This window comes from Desmodus rotundus, chromosome 4, assembly GCF_022682495.2.
Source record: "Desmodus rotundus isolate HL8 chromosome 4, HLdesRot8A.1, whole genome shotgun sequence".
NCBI classification, from domain to species: domain Eukaryota; kingdom Metazoa; phylum Chordata; class Mammalia; order Chiroptera; family Phyllostomidae; genus Desmodus; species Desmodus rotundus.
This window is the reverse complement of record NC_071390.1, coordinates 69,522,892-69,529,635: the sequence shown is the minus strand read 5'-3', so window position 1 is coordinate 69,529,635 and position 6,744 is coordinate 69,522,892.

Below are 6,744 nucleotides of genomic sequence, written 5' to 3'. Positions count from 1 at the left end.
GCGAACTTGAGATTCCTTTCCTTGATCTGTAGAACTTCAGACATTCTCATTTATTTTTAACACCTTATTTTGTCCTAAGAAAAAAATCTGGATTGAAGCCTTGTTGGCTTCCCTGGAGCCCTGGGATCAACAACATCTGTGGCTGACACTGTCTCTTGGTGGCTGCAAATGGAGGGATTCCCCAAGCTTCATGAGCTCCCTACTTTTTTTGGTCTGAAATCTATGTGGGTCCTGACTTAGTCTCATCATTAGGGAAACACCTATGTACAAAGAAAAAATGCAAGATCATGTGGTTTTAAGGAAACAGAGAGCCTACAAGAGGTCCAGGAACAACTCGAGAAGGGTACTATGGGCCAAACACAGCTGCTAGGAAGGGTGGGCTCTCTTCACCTGATCCCTCAGATGCAAGAGTTTGTGCTGAGTAACCCCAAGCCAATCACTTCACCACTCTTTGAGATTTAGATTTTTTTCCCTGTAATAGGGATACTATTTCACTTAGTACTAGTATGGATCCCTGCCCTATTTCCTCTCAGGATTGTGACAGAAGAAAATTAATGAGAAATAAGATGCTTTCCTAGATAAGGGAAAGCTCTGCAAATATTAGTCCTTCTTAGTAAGAAATGACAGGACTCTTATGGAATTGCAAGGTTTGTCATAGATTAGATTCTGGAACTCTCTTTCTAAAGCTTCACTTTGAAGAAGATGGAAATACATTTTTTTTCATAGTTAAAGAATAATCACAAAAATGGAGAAATCATGTCTGCCTACTTATTTGTGAATGTCTATCTGAGATCTGCAGGTACCCAGTCAGTTTTGAACATAAATATAGATTGCTCCTGTACTTACCCTATTTAGCAAATTCAATTTTGAAATTGTTTTCATTCAGATAATGATTATTCATTTAGTAATTTGATTTAGGTCCCCGTGCTGGTCCTTAGTGGGATCAGTGGAGGAATCTGCTGCTGTGCAGATGCCCTGAGCATATCTCATTTCATGCAGATTATAAATTGGAGAATTGTGGACTCCACAGGAGCCCCTTGATATCCAAGTCCACAGACCAGCTGCTGTTATTGTGAGCTTGTCAGCAGATTCTAGGGTGATATTTTCAGAGAAAGAGATGTGGAACAGGTTGAGAAAACCCAGGCTTTGCTGTGTACCTTTGTTTACTTAGACAGGGACCCTGCAAAAAGTGTTTGCCTAAGGTCCCATATAACCTGGACAGCCCTGCCAGCATCTCCCTGAGCTGATTCCCCGTGCCCAACCTGTGGTTTAGCAGCACAGAGTCAGTCATAATCCTTTGTTGTTTCCTAGGAGATGAAAGATCCCTCTTGACTTCTCAGGCAGGATTTCCCATGATGAGCATTTAAATACCCAATCTGAAGACAGGTCTCCAAAGTTCTGCCCTCCAGCATTACACTTGGATGGATGTATTGTTTCATCTTTTCTCATCTTTGTTTTGAATCAAGGGAATAGTCTAATACACTATAATTAATAATCAGTCTTAAACACATCCCAACTTCTATACAACTTGCTACTTTGCCTCACAAAGGTTTTCTGGCATTTAAATATCTATGTACCTGAGCCTCAGCTGAGAAAAATGTGTTCACAGTCTAGGGTATTCGTGACAATAGTTCTTTTACTCATTCATTCATTGATTTACCTTTTCCTTTATTCTATAACAATTATGGAATGTTTATATGTACCAGGCCCTGCCTTAGGCACTGGGGCCTCAACAATGACCTAAATTAGCAAAAAAGAACTCCAACCAGTTGGAGCTCACCTTCTAGAGATGACAGACAGACCACAGGAACATAAACTATGAACAGTGTTGGCAGTAATAATTGCCACTGAAAAAAACACAGTGGGGAAAGGGTCAGAAATGTTTGGAGTAGAGTTTGCTATTTTAGGAAGGGTGGTCAGTGAGGTCTAGATTTCCTGAGAAGCTGATATTTCAACAAAGGCCCAGAGGTGAGGAAGTGGCCATATGGGTATTTGGATGGGCTAACTTGTTGGTATTATAGGGACTCTTTTAATGATGTTCCCTTATGTCAGGCATTGCTCTAGACAAATAGGACCCAGAGAAAGGAAATCTGGAGCCTGGGTGCCTCTTCTTTTGCCTCACACACCAAAGACCACAACTTCTAAATCAATACCCAGAGTGAATCTTGAGAATGTAGAGAGAGCTTCCAGGGCAGGGAAAATGTGTCCCTGAAGCTCTGGGTACATTTCAGCAAGACTCAAAAGTCACAATTATTAAATTTGCAGCTAATTTCATTATCAAGTAAGGCAAGTTAATCAGTGCAAAGCTGCATTCTCTTTCCTAATATTATTACATCCTTCATCATACTTCACAGGGAAGACTCCAGGACAAGATTAGGTCAGAGGTAAGCAAATGGGAGAGTGCATCTGCAAGTCAGGTTGCTCAACACTGTTTGAGAGTTGGGGATGGGCAGCATCAGGGCCATGGCACATAAAAATGGCAGGCTCCAGATTTACATTCTGGGGACAAAGACTGGACAATGATTCTGTCCTCTTGGAGAAACAGGAGCTATTTTAAAGATAACAGTGGTGGCATGAGAAACCAGCATGTTAGAAATGAAGACACTTCAGGAACTGGGTACTTTCTCCAATAAACTTTCTTTTGTGTCATTGACCTAAAATTTTTTTCTATACAGCTTTCAATATGGAGGAAGCCAGTTGTAAATTTTTAATGAGTACTTTTGCTGGTACAAAAATCTCTCCTGAAAGGAAGCATTACACTTTGAAAAAGCCATACTGGGAATACTGGCTCTAGCAGACACATGGACACTGCTCTGCATCTCCTGTACTCATCAGCGGCAGTGGCTTCCATACAGGAAACTGTTCCCACCTTAAAACACGGCTTTGGCTGTAGGCATTTCTGGTACCCAGGTCCTGGTAGGTACTGTGCCTGAAGGCAGTGTAGACAGACCAGAAGACCTCGTATTTCATGTCCCAAGGGCAGCACTCAAGCAGTGAGCATCCTACCTGCTTCCTCACCTCTCTGCAGAACCCTTCCAAAGTATTAGGTTGACCAAAAAGTCTGTATGATTTTACCTTAAAATAAAAGACACATTTTTCATTTTCACCAATAACTTTATTGATTTGGATACTCTGAGTATTTGGCTATCTCCCATATGGTATAATGTTGATTGTTCTCTATTAATATCTCCATTTGGTCACTATCAACTTCAACTGCTCTATCAACAACGGAGCATCATCCAGAGAAATACCTCCAGCATGAATCTTCACAAACCATTTTTGACACATTTGATCAGTCACAACACCTTCTCCACATACTGCACAAATCTCTTTTGGGGGGTTTCAGTTGCATTTTCACCTTTCTTGAAGTAAGAAAACAAAACATGCCAAAAATGTTGCATATTTTCTTCCATCTTCAATATTAAAATGGCTACACAAAAATCCACCAATTTTGATAAGTTTTTTTTAATGCATGCTGATATGGCAGCTGTCACAGTAGAATCTAATAAAATTGTTTCAAATGAAGTTAAAGACAACTAAACACTACTGGAGTCATAGTATGGAAAAAAACAAACAAACTTTTTGGCCAACTCAATATGTTCTATGTGTTTCTCAGAGGGTTCCCAGCTGGATTAAGCTCTGGTTGTCCACACTGATAACCTGCTCTATACTACAGCCTTCCTTGGCTTTTCCACTTTCCCTGTCTCTCTCCCCTACTTTCTTTCCTGCTTTCCTGGGATCATGTCTCAAACTTTTTTACCTTAAGCCAAATCTTCAACTCAGGGTCTGCTTTCATAGTTAACAAATGCCATAAGATTACATATGATTTGTAAGCAAGCCAAGAAGTCTTACTAACATTATTAAGAAATAATAAGTGATAAAGGCACATAAGTGCCTTTTTCCTATATTCTGAAGAGAAAATCTGTAGATTTATGGTAGTTTTGACCATATCATGATTTTCAAATGTCTACTATAGATACAGAAGATCTTAACAAAAATGGAATAAAAACTTGAATCTCATAGTACTTATAAAATTCATCATCCAGCAGGACCCAGCATGATGTATACCAGAACAGAAGATTAATATTAAAATGAAGGAAAAATAACATATAAGTATAGCCATAAGGATGCTGAATTAATTTAATAAAAATCAACATCTATTTTTTAGAAATCTAAGAAAGGTAAGAGGAACAATTTTTGGCCATGCACTCTAGGATATATTATATGTTTACATGAGTTATTTAATGTTCTTAAAAATCAGAAAAGAGGACAGGGTTTATACCTACCACAGCAATGATTTTATGTTTTCTTAAAAGTAAAATAAGGCAGGAGGTGAAAGACAAATACCACATGATCTCACCTATAAGTGGACCTAATCAACAGAACAAATAAGCAAGCAAAATTTAACCAGAGACATTGAAATTAATAACAAATTGACAGTAACCAGAGGGGAGGTAGGAGGGATAATTGTGGGGGAGGAGGGGAAGGGTTTTCAGGAACATTTATGAAGGACACATGGACAAAAAAAAAGAGGGTAGGATCAAGTGAGGGAGATGGGGATAGCTGGGGTGGGCAGGAGTGGTGGGGGGGAAAATGGAGACAACTGTACTTGAACAATAAAAAATGTGAAAAAAGTTAATTAAATAAGATATGAGTTATGAATAAATAATTAGAACACTCAAATGTTTATTATTTAAAGACAGCATGGAGCTAAACTTAAGATTATAAAATCTCTGAGAATATTAGTTTAATAAGGTGGCACACACTATTTAAAATGATATCCTTTCCACACACAAAAAGTATTTAATTAGGAAATACAGTGGCAGTGGAGATATTAGCCATATCAAAAACTCAAAATCCCTAATTTTAAGTGTCATGAAGTAAGTATAAGAACTAAGTGATGAGAACCGTTCTCAGGAAATGTAAGAGGATTTGGATAAATGCAGAATTGTCAAAGGTTTCTGAATCTTGCATAATGATAATTCTTTACAAATTAACCTCAAATTTTCATAATTTCTATTGATAGAGAAATTTTGGGAAAAAGCAATTTTCACAAAACATGCATATTCATGATGTGGACAGCCTCAAGAAGAGAAGATCTCCAACTCAGATGGTCTGCTTGGGGAGACAGGCCCTGCCACACTCAGCAAGAGCAATTCCGTGTGGTGCAGGGAGGGCTAGAAACTAGTGCAGACACAATTGAAGAAGATGTCAGATTGTGGGGTTAAGTTTCAGGGACCAGTGTGTCTTAATATAAAAATAAAAATTGGAAAGAAGGGAGGTCTTCTGAGTTGGAAATAAAGGAAATGAGGGTGGATGCTGGGCTAGGGACAGGATGCTGCAAAAGTCCATGTTACTGTTCATTGAGTTTCCTTTCTTTTTTATACCATTTTTTTTTTACTTATTCAGTTTATATGTGAACATGTCCTTGAAAACTCCAAACAATATAGATAAAATAAAAGCTCTCTCAACCCATCACCATCTTAGTCTTCTGTCTAGAGATGGTCAATGTTTTTCAATCTACTATGTATCTCTTATTTTTATCCATAAATAAAGACTATAGAAATACACACTTTCTGTTTCTTTATAAATTTTATTTTTCTCAATGAGATCATACAATGCCTATTGTTCTGCAACTTGCAGTTTTCTTAACAAGACGTGTTGGACATAATTCATGTTAGTACATGGAGAACCACCTCCTTATTGAACTGCTGCATGATATTCTGAAGGAGGGTGTGTCAGAGGTCATTCAGTCATCTCCCTGTCAATAGATAGGGTGCTTCCAGCTGCTTGATTTTATAAACAATGCAGTAAGAAATATCCTTGTGCATATATCTGTGTGCAGGGGTACAGTTATTCCTTGGGAGAGTTAATAGGAAGGTACATTTTCTCAAGAGAAAATGAGGTTAAATCCATTGGGGGTGAAGGGAGAGGAGAAAAAGTTGAATAAAGAAGGGTTAGGTGGGTTTGGTGGGGAATAGCAGTAGCAGATGGATAGCAAAGACAAGTTGAAGGGTTTCTGAGACACACTCTTGGGCTAGTCTTAGTCTCTGGCAGAGCTATGGTGTCTGGGCAAGGCTGGGGGTGGAATAGGTTGGGTAATACCTCCTGATTAGAACCAACTCTTCATCCTGAATCTGGCTCCTTTGAGGGTCAAGGGGCCCTTGGAACCCTTTAAGCCCAGGCACACTCGTTTCTTTTTCTAAGAGGTAGGCAGGAAAATGATTTATGTCTCAAAATGGGGCCCTGGACCGACAGCCTCAACATTTTCTGAGAACTTGTTGAAAGTGCTCATTCCTCAGTACCACCCCAACCTGCTGAATCTGAATCTCTGGGGGTGAGGCCTGGCCATGTGCCCTTTAATAAGCCCTGCAGATGATTTAAATGCACACTAAAGTTTGAGAACCACTGTTTAGTGGTGCTTGTGGCTCTTGCCAGCACCTGTGGGAACCCTGCCACAACCCCCTGTAGATGCTGTGTTCACTGTCAGGCTGGGCTGAGGCAGCCCTGAGGAGGTGTCCCTGGCTCTCTATATTCATGGTCAAGCTTCCTGGTATGGCGAGGCTGAGGGAATGGGGTGGCTGATTTATGCAGAGCCTCTCTGTCTTTCAATACTCCATCCCAACTTTTGTTATGCATTCTAGAACAAGTTATACAGCAATGAGTCATTCCACTTAATTTTGTGAGAGTAGACGAGATGATCTGGTATTGGGAAATTGCTGCTTTCCCTCACACATGGCCATC